General features: G+C 39.9%; 18 non-coding genes across 18 annotated transcripts; all 18 read right to left on the bottom strand.

Moving 5' to 3' along the window:
* Positions 1 to 5,272: 5,272 nt before the first annotated feature.
* TRNAA-UGC (transfer RNA alanine (anticodon UGC)) lies at positions 5,273 to 5,345 on the bottom strand. Its single transcript has one exon. It is a non-coding gene; the product is annotated as a tRNA-Ala (tRNA).
* Positions 5,346 to 5,732: 387 nt separating this feature from the next.
* TRNAA-UGC (transfer RNA alanine (anticodon UGC)) lies at positions 5,733 to 5,805 on the bottom strand. Its single transcript has one exon. It is a non-coding gene; the product is annotated as a tRNA-Ala (tRNA).
* An 80-nt stretch (positions 5,806 to 5,885) lies between these two features.
* On the bottom strand, positions 5,886 to 5,958 carry TRNAA-UGC (transfer RNA alanine (anticodon UGC)). The gene has a single exon. It is a non-coding gene; the product is annotated as a tRNA-Ala (tRNA).
* Positions 5,959 to 6,191: 233 nt separating this feature from the next.
* On the bottom strand, positions 6,192 to 6,264 carry TRNAA-UGC (transfer RNA alanine (anticodon UGC)). Its single transcript has one exon. It is a non-coding gene; the product is annotated as a tRNA-Ala (tRNA).
* Positions 6,265 to 6,344: 80 nt separating this feature from the next.
* Positions 6,345 to 6,417, bottom strand: TRNAA-AGC (transfer RNA alanine (anticodon AGC)). Its single transcript has one exon. It is a non-coding gene; the product is annotated as a tRNA-Ala (tRNA).
* A 233-nt stretch (positions 6,418 to 6,650) lies between these two features.
* Positions 6,651 to 6,723, bottom strand: TRNAA-UGC (transfer RNA alanine (anticodon UGC)). Its single transcript has one exon. It is a non-coding gene; the product is annotated as a tRNA-Ala (tRNA).
* Positions 6,724 to 6,803: 80 nt separating this feature from the next.
* TRNAA-UGC (transfer RNA alanine (anticodon UGC)) lies at positions 6,804 to 6,876 on the bottom strand. The gene has a single exon. It is a non-coding gene; the product is annotated as a tRNA-Ala (tRNA).
* Positions 6,877 to 6,956: 80 nt separating this feature from the next.
* Positions 6,957 to 7,029, bottom strand: TRNAA-UGC (transfer RNA alanine (anticodon UGC)). Its single transcript has one exon. It is a non-coding gene; the product is annotated as a tRNA-Ala (tRNA).
* A 539-nt stretch (positions 7,030 to 7,568) lies between these two features.
* Positions 7,569 to 7,641, bottom strand: TRNAA-UGC (transfer RNA alanine (anticodon UGC)). The gene has a single exon. It is a non-coding gene; the product is annotated as a tRNA-Ala (tRNA).
* A 233-nt stretch (positions 7,642 to 7,874) lies between these two features.
* TRNAA-UGC (transfer RNA alanine (anticodon UGC)) lies at positions 7,875 to 7,947 on the bottom strand. Its single transcript has one exon. It is a non-coding gene; the product is annotated as a tRNA-Ala (tRNA).
* An 80-nt stretch (positions 7,948 to 8,027) lies between these two features.
* Positions 8,028 to 8,100, bottom strand: TRNAA-UGC (transfer RNA alanine (anticodon UGC)). Its single transcript has one exon. It is a non-coding gene; the product is annotated as a tRNA-Ala (tRNA).
* A 233-nt stretch (positions 8,101 to 8,333) lies between these two features.
* TRNAA-UGC (transfer RNA alanine (anticodon UGC)) lies at positions 8,334 to 8,406 on the bottom strand. Its single transcript has one exon. It is a non-coding gene; the product is annotated as a tRNA-Ala (tRNA).
* Positions 8,407 to 8,486: 80 nt separating this feature from the next.
* TRNAA-UGC (transfer RNA alanine (anticodon UGC)) lies at positions 8,487 to 8,559 on the bottom strand. Its single transcript has one exon. It is a non-coding gene; the product is annotated as a tRNA-Ala (tRNA).
* Positions 8,560 to 9,408: 849 nt separating this feature from the next.
* TRNAA-UGC (transfer RNA alanine (anticodon UGC)) lies at positions 9,409 to 9,481 on the bottom strand. The gene has a single exon. It is a non-coding gene; the product is annotated as a tRNA-Ala (tRNA).
* Positions 9,482 to 10,023: 542 nt separating this feature from the next.
* TRNAA-UGC (transfer RNA alanine (anticodon UGC)) lies at positions 10,024 to 10,096 on the bottom strand. Its single transcript has one exon. It is a non-coding gene; the product is annotated as a tRNA-Ala (tRNA).
* Positions 10,097 to 12,321: 2,225 nt separating this feature from the next.
* Positions 12,322 to 12,394, bottom strand: TRNAA-UGC (transfer RNA alanine (anticodon UGC)). The gene has a single exon. It is a non-coding gene; the product is annotated as a tRNA-Ala (tRNA).
* Positions 12,395 to 12,629: 235 nt separating this feature from the next.
* On the bottom strand, positions 12,630 to 12,702 carry TRNAA-UGC (transfer RNA alanine (anticodon UGC)). Its single transcript has one exon. It is a non-coding gene; the product is annotated as a tRNA-Ala (tRNA).
* Positions 12,703 to 12,936: 234 nt separating this feature from the next.
* Positions 12,937 to 13,009, bottom strand: TRNAA-UGC (transfer RNA alanine (anticodon UGC)). Its single transcript has one exon. It is a non-coding gene; the product is annotated as a tRNA-Ala (tRNA).
* Between the last annotated feature and the right edge of the window lie 3,523 nt (positions 13,010 to 16,532).

The raw sequence follows: 16,532 nt of genomic DNA, 5'->3' as shown, positions 1-16,532 counted from the left end.
TAACTTTGCTGTACAAGTTTAGTAAGAAGCGTTAAGAGTTAATTTTTTATATATTGTATGTTTAAATCAATTTGATCTGAAAATTATTTTAAGACCTTTCTGACATATTGCTACTTGAATCCCAACTGATTCAAAATTTAATGTTTAGCGTAAAATCTACATTCCTAGTTCCTTGTGGTTATGCGTCAGTAAATAAATATATCCATAATGGATATATTTTATTTTGGATAAAATGTTACCCAGCATTTATCATAGCTATAGATCTAGCCATAGTTCATATATTTATAATGCAAAGAAATAATCTTTAAGTAAGTAATAATGATTTGTTCTTTATTTATATAACTATACTGAAATTTCTGTGAGACTTTGATAATCTCTCAGAACCATATCCCAAAAAATGTATTTATTAAATTAAAATGTGTATTTTAACTATGAACTTAAATTAATTAAAAAGTTATTTGGAAATCGTCATATTTATGATAACGTCATTTTGTTTGTCCTCAATGCTTCCTTAGTCTGTTAACATGATTGTGAAAAGGGAGTAATGACTCATAATCATCAGTCTTCTCAACAACGCTGCTGTTGGTAAATACTGTTACCAAATTTCTTCAGAGCTGGTAATCGGTCGCAGCTATTCTAGCCTGGCGCAACGTCAAGTTATCGTGTGAGAAATATATCCACCTTTCTTTCGCTAGATATATTCAATCCGTTGTAATCTGCCTCTATGAATTTATTCCTCTAATTTACATCAATTGTTTTATCTTAAGTAAACTTTAGCCTTAACCTTAAGTTTACATATGTCATAATGTTACATTGCCCAAGTCTCGGAGCCATCTTAACCATTGACATTATAAGCTTTCGAAAACGGTTGACTTTACTTTAGTCTTGATTGTAATACTTCTTCTCATAGATTGTCACTATTATAAAGATACAAAAGCTATTCCAGCTTGGTAAATTCGTTTTGTTATTTTAGCGGTAGATTTTACTTTCTTTTTCTATATTACCGTTCCTAAATACTTGAGGTAATAATATGTAGGAGTCATATACTCCAACTGAATATCAGAAAAAAATCCACCATTTGTCAATATATTGATGATAAAAATACATTAATGCTCTAGTCATATTACTTGGTAATATACAACATTTACATATATATATATATATATATATATATATATATATATATATATATATATATATATATATATATATCACCTCTTCCTTAAATTTGCCTTTTCCATTAAGTCAATTTCACTTCCTACCTCCATCTACTTAGTATCTTCACGGACACCTACACTCCTACCCCCGACGGGTAGGACTCCTACCTCCTACTCTCGAAAACTGAATTCACATCCCTTTATTTATTCTATATTCAACTTTCCAAATTTCCGTCCTTGACTCTCATGGCTTCTTTTATAGATACTTGGCTCCGTCTATACCTTAAGAGGGATCACCCTCTCTCTTTCACGAGAGCTTATTTTTTTTAGCTACTCACCCTCGGTCCGAAGAACAGACACGTTTATACTCACGTCTCCCAATCCAGTACAGGACTTGTTAGTGCATTTATCTCTAATGGGTAAACCTGCTTTTTCAGGCTCACTAAAATGTACTTACAGCTGAAACTATACAGCTTACACTAGTCCCTAAAATTAATCTACCCAAGCATTCAAGCTCCAAAAGTACCCTAAAATTTTTCTTGCTGACTGGTTATTTGCTAATACTAGTGTGGATCTTCTTTCACATTGCAACACTTGATTATAAGCAATCAATTGCCGCATCGAGATCTACGATCCATTCTCAATTCCCTATCGATATCATATATATTCTAGATACATATAATTCATTATATTTAGACATAAACCTTTGTTTGTCATATGTTTAATTAAATATTATATATAATTAATTTGTTATATCAATTTTATTTATACCAATACACATTTATGTATTCCACGCTGTTTGTATAGAATATCAGGTTTTAAACACAAAAAAAACGCAAAATGAAGAGAAAATCGTCGAAAGTGACAAAGTAAAAATATTAGAAAACCAAACAGCCTTACTTTATGAGGTATTGCAACGCATGCCGGCTAAAGCTGGTAATGTTGCTCCATTATTATATTCGTTTGTCCATTGTTACGCTATTCTAGCTAGATCCTCCCAGAATGTTTTAAAATACTGAAATTGTCATTCCTTAGAAAATCTTAAGAAGTTCATGCTGATAATTAAAAATACCTTTGTATGTATTTTAAATCTCTTTAAATCTCAACTATACTATATTAAACATAACTCTCAATATGTTTTAAAAGTTACACATACCATCGATATACATTAATATAATAGATACATTTTTGAACATTAATAATTTATCATCATAAAAACTCCAGCCTGCGAACTTCGTAGGAAATATTACTGAAAAAACCTTAATGTTCTAGAGCAAATGATGAATAATGTTTCTATAGGGACTGTCAAATAAAGACAAATGATGTATTAAACTGCTTTATTTATAAAACGGAATTGAAAAAAATAAAACTATTTTCATTGCATGGTTTATTGGATACCAAATTGCATCAAATTGTTTATTGTTATTGTCGTTTATGATTTTCTTTTCAGTATTTATATGAATGAGGAAATATTTATATGAATAATCTGGATGACAAGTTCCCAGTCTGATGGTTATTTATTCTAATTATTCCGACAGCTAACGCTAACAAGAAAAGCCTGTTGGATCTTATATAGTAAATATTGAAGTATTATCTCAAAATCATCATCATATTGTCCTTCCAATGAAACAGCCGATGCACGTTATAGATAACGTCAAATGTATCGCCAAATTCATTTTGTAAGAACTTCGCTTTAAACTCGGAGGGATTTTCTTCTTTTCACTCTAGTAGTTAGTATTACTTTAGTTAAAAAGAGAGTGAATACTTTCTAATGCGTCGGTACATGTATCCGAGACAATCTGTAATTAAATAAGCATTAGCATACATAAATATAATATTACATATAATAAATTATGTCTTGTGAGACCCACTCTTGTTTTGTCATGTATCAAGACAAGAAAAGTTGGTGGAAATGGTAAAAGTTAGAATATTATTTTATTAGATATTGCTAGTCATGATATTTTTTAATTATTCATTACAGAATATGTAATTCTTAAAGGTAGAAATGGGCATGGCTTTATTTTCAATGTTGAATTAGTGTTTTTTTTCTCACTTGATAAAAATTAATTAAACTTTGGGTTTTATGTAATTTACTTTTTCCTAGAAATAACCCCGAATATGATACACTGCAGAAAGAAGCATTGTCTACAATAACGCCTTCGATTTGGGTAAAATCCATCAGATAGATAGATGAAATTCACAAATCACAAGTGTTCGATATATTAGAAATTTGTAATATAACTTTGAAATATGTAACTGAACAGTAATTCTGAAAGTATTGTGACTGAATGAAAGTTTTTTGTTATAGTCAATTATCAACACATATATATGTCAGTGATATCGGTCATTCATGCATCAGATGTAGTATAATGTTAAAATAAATTATATTTTATAACGTAATTTTCCACAATTATTTTATTTAATTTTATTCTTTAAATAGAAGAAAATCAGAATTATCAGTACATAATAAATTGCTATTATATGAGCAAGTACTGAAGCCTATATGGACATACGGAATACAAATTTTGCGTAACATCCCTACAAATGTAGATGCAATACAAGTTTTCCAGAACGAAGTTCTGAGAAGTATTGTAGGTGGACCCAGCTTCTACAGGTCTGGTTACTTACACCGAGACCTTCAGATACTGAACATCACTCAGGTATTCCGGAGAACTGCAATGATACATTAGGACAGACTCTTCTCATGTCAATATCGAACTAATACAACTCTTGGATAATACCAGAACATGAATCATACTTAAAAGAATAAAACCATTTGATTTTATGTAGAGTAGTGTAGTGAGGTGCCTTTAATAGAAAAAATGCAGTGTTAATATATAAACGCTATCGCATTAGAGAGATAGGGCAGATGGATCCCCCCAGATATATGTATCGATTGAAGTTAATGTAAAGTAATTTCACTTGTAGGTTAGTCTGCAATGACTAGTAACAATGCATGCAAAAAATATTTTATTTACATTGATAATTTGTACCAATAATTAATTTTAATAAAATTAAAATTTAATTTAAGTTAAATTTAATAACCAAAACTTAAATTTTATGCAGCAACGTTACTATGTTGTGAAGTTATAAATTTTGATGACCTGCACTTGTTATTTTATTGAAAGGACTATACATTTCTGATTCCGTCTATATTGTTGAAATATAAAATTTTGTTTAGATATTACTTTAAAATCAACATTCGGCAAGCCATAAAATTTGGTAGGAGTAATAGATCAATGCTATAAAAAAACGTTGAGCCTTCCAGCCAAATTGCCAGGATTTCGAGACTTTGCGAGCTTATTAAATTTTGTCCTAATCCCCCAGGATGCGAGTCGTTCGATCCTCACCTAATATCATAAGGCTACGCAAAATTCTACCTTGTGAAAATTCGAGAAAATATCTTGGGTTGCCATTAGTAAATTTTAGTTTGCGACCGTTTAATCTGGGTGTAAGAGTTATGTACATGGAGATGACTAGGAGAAGAAAGTACTAAACTTTATTAGGGTGAGTGAAATTGCGTTTTTTTTTACCTTCACAGTAAATCTAATTAGAGGTTGCTAATTAGAATTAAGTTGATAAACAGAATAAAAGTTTATGTTTCCTCGCTATTCGACGTTTGAAGGATAAATATGTAATGCGGGTCAATTGGCTGTCAAAGTAGTATCGTTTATTTTAGATAATACTGTTTTAAAATAGCTTTTAAAACAATGTCTATACATTGATAGCTGTAGCTAGCTTTGAGCTAGTACGAATTATTAATAGCTTGTAGCTTTAGCTGACGAATACGTTCACGCCTTTTTTTGTTGGATGCATTAACTCTTTACCAGCCACTGGAGTAGCAAGAATTTTTAAAATATTCGCGAGATGATAATTCCCATATCTATTTTTTCTTGCCTAAAACTGAAAAATCAGGTACTGAATGCAGAAAAGACATGATATTTGAATAAAAAAAGAAAAGTTAGAGGCACTGGGTATTGATTCCGGTAATTCCCACATGCTAAACGAGTGCTCTACCTTATGAACTACGCCGCCGAAGGCTATGACAAAGCTACATCTAAGACTGGAAAACAAGAACTGGGCACATATATGGAGCTCACATAAAAAATATAAGTTGGAGGCGCCGGGTATCGATCCCGGTACCTCTCGCATGCAAAGCGAGCGCTCTGCCATCTGAGCTACGCCCCCGATGGCTATGACAAAGCCAAATCTAAGATTGGAATACAAGACCTGGACACATACATTTAGATCACTTAAAAAAATAAAAGTTGGAGGCGCTGGGTGTCGATCCCGGTACCTCTCGCATGCTAAGCGGGCACTCTGCCATCTGAGCTACGCCCCCGATGACTATGACAAAGCTATATCTAAGACTGGAAAACAAGAACTAGAAACATAAATGGAGCTCACTTAAAAAATAAAAGTTGGAGGCGCCGGGTATCGATCCCGGTACCTCTCGCATGCTAAGCAAGCACTCTGCCATCTGAGCTACGCCCCCGATGACTATGATAAAGTTATATCTAAGACTGGAAAACAAGAACTAGAAACATAAATGGAGCTCACTTAAAAAATAAAAGTTGGAGGCGCCGGGTATCGATCCCGGTACCTCTCGCATGCAAAGCGAGCGCTCTACCATCTGAGCTACGCCCCCGATGACTATGACAAAGCTATATCTAAGAGTGGAAAACAAGACCTAGAAACATAAATGGAGCTCACTTAAAAAATAAAAGTTGGAGGCGCCGGGTATCGATCCCGGTACCTCTCGCATGCAAAGCGAGCGCTCTACCATCTGAGCTACGCCCCCGATGACTATGACAAAGCTATATCTAAGACTGGAAAACAAGAACTAGAAACATAAATGGAGCTCACTTAAAAAATAAAAGTTGGAGGCGCGGGGTATCGATCCCGGTACCTCTCGCATGCTAAGCGAGCACTCTGCCATCTGAGCTACGCCCCCGATGACTATGACAAAGCTATATCTAAGACTGGAACACAAGAACTAGAAACATAAATGGAGCTCACTTAAAAAATAAAAGTTGGAGGCGCCGGGTATCGATCCCGGTACCTCTCGCATGCAAAGCGAGCGCTCTACCATCTGAGCTACGCCCCCGATGACTATGATAAAGTTATATCTAAGACTGGAAAACAAGAACTAGAAACATAAATGGAGCTCACTTAAAAAATAAAAGTTGGAGGCGCCGGGTATCGATCCCGGTACCTCTCGCATGCTAAGCGAGCGCTCTACCATCTGAGCTACGCCCCCGATGACTATGACAAAGCTATATCTAAGACTGGAAAACAAGAACTAGAAACATAAATGGAGCTCACTTAAAAAATAAAAGTTGGAGGCGCCGGGTATAGATCCCGGTACCTCTCGCATGCTAAGCGAGCACTCTGCCATCTGAGCTACGCCCCCGATGACTATGACAAAGCTATATCTAAGACTGGAACACAAGAACTAGAAACATAAATGGAGCTCACTTAAAAAATAAAAGTTGGAGGCGCCGGGTATCGATCCCGGTACCTCTCGCATGCAAAGCGAGCGCTCTACCATCTGAGCTACGCCCCCGATGACTATGACAAAGCTATATCTAAGACTGGAAAACAAGAACTAGAAACATAAATGGAGCTCACTTAAAAAATAAAAGTTGGAGGCGCGGGGTATCGATCCCGGTACCTCTCGCATGCAAAGCGAGCGCTCTACCATCTGAGCTACGCCCCCGATGACTATGACAAAGCTATATCTAAGACTGGAAAACAAGAACTAGAAACATAAATGGAGCTCACTTAAAAAATAAAAGTTGGAGGCGCCGGGTATCGATCCCGGTACCTCTCGCATGCAAAGCGAGCGCTCTACCATCTGAGCTACGCCCCCGATGACTATGACAAAGCTATATCTAAGACTGGAAAACAAGAACTAGAAACATAAATGGAGCTCACTTAAAAAATAAAAGTTGGAGGCGCGGGGTATCGATCCCGGTACCTCTCGCATGCTAAGCGAGCACTCTGCCATCTGAGCTACGCCCCCGATGACTATGACAAAGCTGTATCTAAGACTGGAACACAAGAACTAGAAACATAAATGGAGCTCACTTAAAAAATAAAAGTTGGAGGCGCCGGGTATCGATCCCGGTACCTCTCGCATGCTAAGCGAGCACTCTGCCATCTGAGCTACGCCCCCGATGACTATGACAAAGCTATATCTAAGACTGGAAAACAAGAACTAGAAACATAAATGGAGCTCACTTAAAAAATAAAAGTTGGAGGCGCAGGGTATCGATCCCGGTACCTCTCGCATGCTAAGCGAGCACTCTGCCATCTGAGCTACGCCCCCGATGACTATGATAAAGTTATATCTAAGACTGGAAAACAAGAACTAGAAACATAAATGGAGCTCACTTAAAAAATAAAAGTTGGAGGCGCCGGGTATCGATCCCGGTACCTCTCGCATGCAAAGCGAGCGCTCTACCATCTGAGCTACGCCCCCGATGACTATGACAAAGCTATATCTAAGACTGGAAAACAAGAACTAGAAACATAAATGGAGCTCACTTAAAAAATAAAAGTTGGAGGCGCGGGGTATCGATCCCGGTACCTCTCGCATGCTAAGCGAGCACTCTGCCATCTGAGCTACGCCCCCGATGACTATGACAAAGCTGTATCTAAGACTGGAACACAAGAACTAGAAACATAAATGGAGCTCACTTAAAAAATAAAAGTTGGAGGCGCCGGGTATCGATCCCGGTACCTCTCGCATGCAAAGCGAGCGCTCTACCATCTGAGCTACGCCCCCGATGACTATGATAAAGTTATATCTAAGACTGGAAAACAAGAACTAGAAACATAAATGGAGCTCACTTAAAAAATAAAAGTTGGAGGCGCCGGGTATCGATCCCGGTACCTCTCGCATGCAAAGCGAGCGCTCTACCATCTGAGCTACGCCCCCGATGACTATGACAAAGCTATATCTAAGACTGGAAAACAAGAACTAGAAACATAAATGGAGCTCACTTAAAAAATAAAAGTTGGAGGCGCGTGGTATCGATCCCGGTACCTCTCGCATGCTAAGCGAGCACTCTGCCATCTGAGCTACGCCCCCGATGACTATGACAAAGCTGTATCTAAGACTGGAACACAAGAACTAGAAACATAAATGGAGCTCACTTAAAAAATAAAAGTTGGAGGCGCCGGGTATCGATCCCGGTACCTCTCGCATGCAAAGCGAGCGCTCTACCATCTGAGCTACGCCCCCGATGACTATGACAAAGCTATATCTAAAAGTGGAAAACAAGAACTAGAAACATAAATGGAGCTCACTTAAAAAATAAAAGTTGGAGGCGCCGGGTATCGATCCCGGTACCTCTCGCATGCAAAGCGAACGCTCTACCATCTGAGCTACGCCCCCGATGACTATGACAAAGCTATATCTAAGACTGGAAAACAAGAACTAGAAACATAAATGGAGCTCACTTAAAAAATAAAAGTTGGAGGCGCCGGGTATCGATCCCGGTACCTCTCGCATGCTAAGCGAGCACTCTGCCATCTGAGCTACGCCCCCGATGACTATGACAAAGCTATATCTAAGACTGGAAAACAAGAACTAGAAACATAAATGGAGCTCACTTAAAAAAATAAAAGTTGGAGGCGCCGGGTATCGATCCCGGTACCTCTCGCATGCTAAGCGAGCGCTCTACCATCTGAGCTACGCCCCCGATGACTATGACAAAGCTATATCTAAGACTGGAACACAAGAACTAGAAACATAAATGGAGCTCACTTAAAAAATAAAAGTTGGAGGCGCCGGGTATCGATCCCGGTACCTATCGCATGCTAAGCGAGCGCTCTACCATCTGAGCTACGCCCCCGATGACTATGAAAGAGCTATATCTAAGACTGGAACACAAGAACTAGAAACATAAATGGAGCTCACTTAAAAAATAAAAGTTGGAGGCGACGTGTATCGATCCCTATACTTCTAGAATGCAAGGCGAGTGCTCTACCGTTTGAGCTACGCACCCGATGACTATGACAAAGCCATATCTAAGACTGGAATACAAGAACTGGACACATAAATGGAGCTCACTTAAAAAAACTAAAAGTTGGAGGCGCCGGATATCGATCCCGGTACCTCCCACGTGCTAAGCGAGCACTCTGCCATCTGAGCTACGCCCCCGTTGACTATGATAAACCTATATCTAAGACTGGAAAACAAGAACTAGAAACATAAATGGAGCTGACTTAAAAAAATAAAAGTTGGAGGCGCCGGGTATCGATCCCGGTACCTCTCGCATGCAAAGCGAGCGCTCTGCCATCTGAGCTACGCCCCTAATGGCTATGACAAAGCCAAACCTAAGATTGGAAAACAAGAACTTGGCACATAAATGGAGCTGACTTAAAAAAATAAATGTTGGAGGCGCCGGGTATCGATCCCGGTACCTCTCGCATGCAAAGCGAGCGCTCTACCATTTCAGCTACGCACCCGATGACTATGACAAAGCCAAATCTAAGATTGGAAAACAAGACCTGGACACATAAATTTAGATCACTTAAAAAAATAAAAGTTGGAGGCGCCGGATGTCGATCCCGGTACCTCTCGCATGCAAAGCGAGCGCTCTGCCATCTGAGCTACGCCCCCGATGGCTATGACAAAGCCAAATCTAAGATTGGAATATAAGACCTGGACACATAAATTTAGATCACTTAAAAAAATAAAAGTTGGAGGCGCTGGGTATCGATCCCGGTACCTCTCGCATGCTAAGCGAGCACTCTACCATCTGAGCTACGCCCCCGATGACTATGACAAAGGTATATCTAAGACTGGAAAACAAGAACTAGAAACATAAATGGAGCTCACTCAAAAAGTAAAAGTTGGAGACGCCGGGTATCGATCCCGGTACCTCTCGCATGCAAAGCGAGCGCTCTACCATCTGAGCTACGCCCCCGATGACTATGACAAAGCTATATCTAAGACTGGAAAACAAGAACTAGAAACATGAATGGAGTTCACTTAAAAAATAAAAGTTGGAGGGGCCGGGTATCGATCCCGGTACCTCTCGCATGCAAAGCGAGCGCTCTACCATCTGAGCTACGCCCTCGATGACTATGACAAAGCTATATCTAAGACTGGAAAACAAGAACTAGAAACATATATGGAGCTCACTCAAAAAGTAAAAGTTGGAGACGCCGGGTATCGATCCCGGTACCTCTCGCATGCAAAGCGAGCGCTCTACCATCTGTGCTACGCCACCGATGACTATGACAAAGCTATATCTAAGACTGGAAAAGAAGAACTAGAAACATAAATGGAGCTCACTTAAAAATAAAAGTTGGAGGCGCCGGGTATCGATCCCTGTACCTCTCGCATGCTAAGCGAGCACTCTACTATCTGAGCTACGCCCCCGATGACTATGACAAAGGTATATCTAAGACTGGAAAACAAGAACTAGAAACATAAATGGAGCTCACTTAAAAAGTAAAAGTTGGAGACGCCGGGTATCGATCCCGGTACCTCTCGCATGCTAAGCGACCACTCTGCCATCTGAGCTACACCCCCGATGACTATGACAAAACTATATCTAAGACTGGAAAACAAGAACTAGAAACATAAATGGAGCTCACTTAAAAAATAAAAGTTGGAGGCGCCGGGTATCGATCCCGGTACCTCTCGCATGCTAAGCGAGCACTCTACCATCTGAGCTACGCCCCCGATGACTATGACAAAGCTATATCTAAGACTGGAAAACAAGAACTAGAAACATAAATGGAGCTCACCTAAAAAGTAAAAGTTAGAGACGCCGTGTATCGATCCCGGTACCTCTCGCATGTTAAGCGACCACTCTGCCATCTGAGCTACACCCCCGATGACTATGACAAAACTATATCTAAGACTGGAAAACAAGAACTAGAAACATAAATGGAGCTCACTTAAAAAATAAAAGTTGGAGGCGCCGGGTATCGATCCCGGTACCTCTCGCATGCTAAGCGAGCGCTCTACCATCTGAGCTACGCCCCCGATGACTATGACAAAGCTATATCTAAGACTGGAACACAAGAACTAGAAACATAAATGGAGCTCACTTAAAAAATAAAAGTTGGAGGCGCCGGGTATCGATCCCGGTACCTATCGCATGCTAAGCGAGCACTCTGCCATCTGAGCTACGGACCCGATGACTATGACAAATCTATATCTAAGACTGGAACACAAGAACTAGAAACATAAATGGAGCTCACCTAAAAAATAAAAGTTGGAGGCGCCGGGTATCGATCCCGGTACCTATCGCATGCTAAGCGAGCGCTCTACCATCTGAGCTACGCCCCCGATGACTATGAAAGAGCTATATCTAAGACTGGAACACAAGAACTAGAAACATAAATGGAGCTCACTTAAAAAATAAAAGTTGGAGGCGCCGGGTATCGATCCCGGTACCTATCGCATGCTAAGCGAGCGCTCTACCATCTGAGCTACGCCCCCGATGACTATGAAAGAGCTATATCTAAGACTGGAACACAAGAACTAGAAACATAAATGGAGCTCACTTAAAAAATAAAAGTTGGAGGCGCCGGGTATCGATCCCGGTACCTATCGCATGCTAAGCGAGCGCTCTACCATCTGAGCTACGCCCCCGATGACTATGAAAGAGCTATATCTAAGACTGGAACACAAGAACTAGAAACATAAATGGAGCTCACTTAAAAAATAAAAGTTGGAGGCGCCGGGTATCGATCCCGGTACCTATCGCATGCTAAGCGAGCGCTCTACCATCTGAGCTACGCCCCCGATGACTATGAAAGAGCTATATCTAAGACTGGAACACAAGAACTAGAAACATAAATGGAGCTCACCTAAAAAAATAAAAGTTGGAGACGCCGTGTATCGATCCCTGTACTTCTAGAGTGCAAAGCGAGTGCTCTATCATTTGAGCTACGCACCCGATGACTATGACAAAGCCATATCTAAGACTGGAATACAAGAACTGGACACATAAATGGAGCTGACTTAAAAAAACTAAAAGTTGGAGGCGCCGGATATCGATCCCGGTACCTCCCACGTGCTAAGCGAGCACTCTGCCATCTGAGCTACGCCCCCGTTGACTATGATAAACCTATATCTAAGACTGGAAAACAAGAACTAGAAACATAAATGGAGCTGACTTAAAAAAATAAAAGTTGGAGGCGCCGGGTATCGATCCCGGTACCTCTCGCATGCAAAGCGAGCGCTCTGCCATCTGAGCTACGCCCCTAATGGCTATGACAAAGCCAAACCTATGATTGGAAAACAAGAACTTGGCACATAAATGGAGCTGACTTAAAAAAATAAATGTTGGAGGCGCCGGGTATCGATCCCGGTACCTCTCGCATGCAAAGCGAGCGCTCTACCATTTCAGCTACGCACCCGATGACTATGACAAAGCCAAATCTAAGATTGGAAAACAAGACCTGGACACATAAATTTAGATCACTTAAAAAAATAAAAGTTGGAGGCGCCGGGTGTCGATCCCGGTACCTCTCGCATGCAAAGCGAGCGCTCTGCCATCTGAGCTACGCCCCCGATGGCTATGACAAAGCCAAATCTAAGATTGGAATATAAGACCTGGACACATAAATTTAGATCACTTAAAAAAATAAAAGTTGGAGGCGCTGGGTATCGATCCCGGTACCTCTCGCATGCTAAGCGAGCACTCTACCATCTGAGCTACGCCCCCGATGACTATGACAAAGGTATATCTAAGACTGGAAAACAAGAACTAGAAACATAAATGGAGCTCACTCAAAAAGTAAAAGTTGGAGACGCCGGGTATCGATCCCGGTACCTCTCGCATGCAAAGCGAGCGCTCTACCATCTGAGCTACGCCCCCGATGACTATGACAAAGCTATATCTAAGACTGGAAAACAAGAACTAGAAACATGAATGGAGTTCACTTAAAAAATAAAAGTTGGAGGGGTCGGGTATCGATCCCGGTACCTCTCGCATGCTAAGCGAGCGCTCTACCATCTGAGCTACGCCCTCGATGACTAGACAAAGCTATATCTAAGACTGGAACACAAGAACTAGAAACATAAATGGAGCTCACTTAAAAAATAAAAGTTGGAGGCGCCGGGTATCGATCCCGGTACCTCTCGCATGCTAAGCGAGCACTCTACCATCTGAGCTACGCCCCCGATGACTATGACAAAGGTATATCTAAGACTGGAAAACAAGAACTAGAAACATATATGGAGCTCACTCAAAAAGTAAAAGTTGGAGACGCCGGGTATCGATCCCGGTACCTCTCGCATGCAAAGCGAGCGCTCTACCATCTGTGCTACGCCACCGATGACTATGACAAAGCTATATCTAAGACTGGAAAAGAAGAACTAGAAACATAAATGGAGCTCACTTAAAAATAAAAGTTGGAGGCGCCGGGTATCGATCCCTGTACCTCTCGCATGCTAAGCGAGCACTCTACTATCTGAGCTACGCCCCCGATGACTATGACAAAGGTATATCTAAGACTGGAAAACAAGAACTAGAAACATAAATGGAGCTCACTTAAAAAGTAAAAGTTGGAGACGCCGGGTATCGATCCCGGTACCTCTCGCATGCTAAGCGACCACTCTGCCATCTGAGCTACACCCCCGATGACTATGACAAAACTATATCTAAGACTGGAAAACAAGAACTAGAAACATAAATGGAGCTCACTTAAAAAATAAAAGTTGGAGGCGCCGGGTATCGATCCCGGTACCTCTCGCATGCTAAGCGAGCACTCTACCATCTGAGCTACGCCCCCGATGACTATGACAAAGCTATATCTAAGACTGGAAAACAAGAACTAGAAACATAAATGGAGCTCACCTAAAAAGTAAAAGTTAGAGACGCCGTGTATCGATCCCGGTACCTCTCGCATGTTAAGCGACCACTCTGCCATCTGAGCTACACCCCCGATGACTATGACAAAACTATATCTAAGACTGGAAAACAAGAACTAGAAACATAAATGGAGCTCACTTAAAAAATAAAAGTTGGAGGCGCCGGGTATCGATCCCGGTACCTCTCGCATGCTAAGCGAGCGCTCTACCATCTGAGCTACGCCCCCGATGACTATGACAAAGCTATATCTAAGACTGGAACACAAGAACTAGAAACATAAAGGGAGCTCACTTAAAAAATAAAAGTTGGAGGCGCCGGGTATCGATCCCGGTACCTCTCGCATGCTAAGCGAGCACTCTGCCATCTGAGCTACGGACCCGATGACTATGACAAATCTATATCTAAGACTGGAACACAAGAACTAGAAACATAAATGGAGCTCACCTAAAAAATAAAAGTTGGAGGCGCCGGGTATCGATCCCGGTACCTCTCGCATGCTAAGCGAGCACTCTGCCATCTGAGCTACGCCCCCGATGACTATGACAAAGCTATATCTAAGACTGGAACACAAGAACTAGAAACATAAATGGAGCTCACTTAAAAAATAAAAGTTGGAGGCGCCGGGTATCGATCCCGGTACCTCTCGCATGCTAAGCGAGCGCTCTACCATCTGAGCTACGCCCCCGATGACTATGACAAAGCTATATCTAAGACTGGAATACAAGAACTAGAAACATAAATGGAGCTCACTTAAAAAATAAAAGTTGGAGACGCCGGGTATCGATCCCGGTACCTCTCGCATGCTAAGCGAGCACTCTGCCATCTGAGCTACGCCCCCGATGACTATGACAAAGCTATATCTAAGACTGGAACACAAGAACTAGAAACATAAATGGAGCTCACTTAAAAAATAAAAGTTGGAGGCGCCGGGTATCGATCCCGGTACCTCTCGCATGCTAAGCGAGCACTCTGCCATCTGAGCTACGCCCCCGATGGCTATGACAAATCCATATCTAAGACAGGAGAACAAGAACCGGACACATAAATGGAGCTCACTTAAAAAAATTAAAGTTGGAGGCGCTGTGTATCGATCCCTGTACTTCTAGAATGCAAGACGAGCACTCTACCATCTGAACTACGCCCCCGATGACTATGACAAAGCCATATCTAAGACAGGAAAACAAGAACCGGACCCATAAATGGAGCTCACTTAAAAAAATAAAAGTTGGAGGCGCCGGGTATCGATTCCGGTGCTTTTCGCATGCAATGTGAGCTCTCTACCATCTTTACACCAATACTATATCTTGTTCGTTACAAATCAATTAAAGGTAAATATTGAACACATTATATTGTTTTAGCAAGAAGTATTTCTAATATATTTTTTTTATTATTTTCCTAATTTTTTTATTATAAGGTGATTCTAAGATTATCATATAAATAAGATTGATATCTTATTTACCACATATATGTTAAAATATATTATATGATATTTATCATTCTTACAAATAGAAAATGTAACATTCACTTGGATATTGCTTGAAGATATTTTTCATTCCAATCCAATATAACTGTTCATTTTACTATACCTGAATATATGTATTAATGTCAATGCTCTATAGTCCCCTCCTGTAAAATATTTTGCATTGTAAAGGAAATAAATTATCGATGGGGGAAGTTTTGATAATATCAAGAAGGGTCAGAGTTTTTCAAGTACGAATTCGAATTGAGACCGTCAATTGTGATTTATATTCATTAAGGTGCGTGGGTGTGAAAAAAGCTTTTCGTTTGTAATTAATCGAATTCATTATTGGACACTACAATGGCCCATTTTGATTATTACGGCATGGTTTGAATAATGACATGAGCATATTATTCTGCTCCTCCAGATTGTAAAATTAGTTTTAACATATCTATTAAAATATCTTTCCCATGCATATACGTTATATCTGGACTTTAATTTTATTGTTATTGGTTAAATTTAATTTTAGATTTAGAATTATTGGAACTATGAATTGCGTCTTCTTTACAATTAATAATCAGACGAATCAAAAGATCAAAGAATATATACAGAATTGCTTTCAAAAATAAATGAATTAAGGCCAGAAGCAGACAAAGATTATTCGCTATGTAAAGGAACTCGAAGATTTAATAGACTAATTATTCGACTACCGCCAACTAAACATAATCGAAATTAATGGGTTCGACGCAACGATGAAGAAGCTGAATTGTTCGCACAATACTTAGCTAACATATTTCAATCGAATGGTATAGAATCTACCATAGATACATGTCCTGCTTATTAACCTGAAGTAGCTATTGGATTATTGAAAGAACTGCCACGAAAAGCAATCATCATGTTGACATATATATTTAATGCCTGTTCAAGACTTTCGGAAAGCTTTAAGACGGCACAAATAACTATTCTCCTAAAACCTGACAAACCTGCAGAACAAGTCGAATCTTACAGGCCTATTTCGCTATTACCTGCAATATCAAAGCTATTTGATAAACTAATATTTAAACGTGT

Source organism: Rhynchophorus ferrugineus, unplaced genomic scaffold, assembly GCF_030347505.1.
Source record: "Rhynchophorus ferrugineus isolate W39M unplaced genomic scaffold, kcgeb_rfMv2 rfM2, whole genome shotgun sequence".
NCBI classification, from domain to species: Eukaryota; Metazoa; Arthropoda; class Insecta; order Coleoptera; family Curculionidae; genus Rhynchophorus; species Rhynchophorus ferrugineus.
Note: the sequence above shows the minus strand (reverse complement) of the source record. Positions and strands in the feature narration are given on the sequence as shown.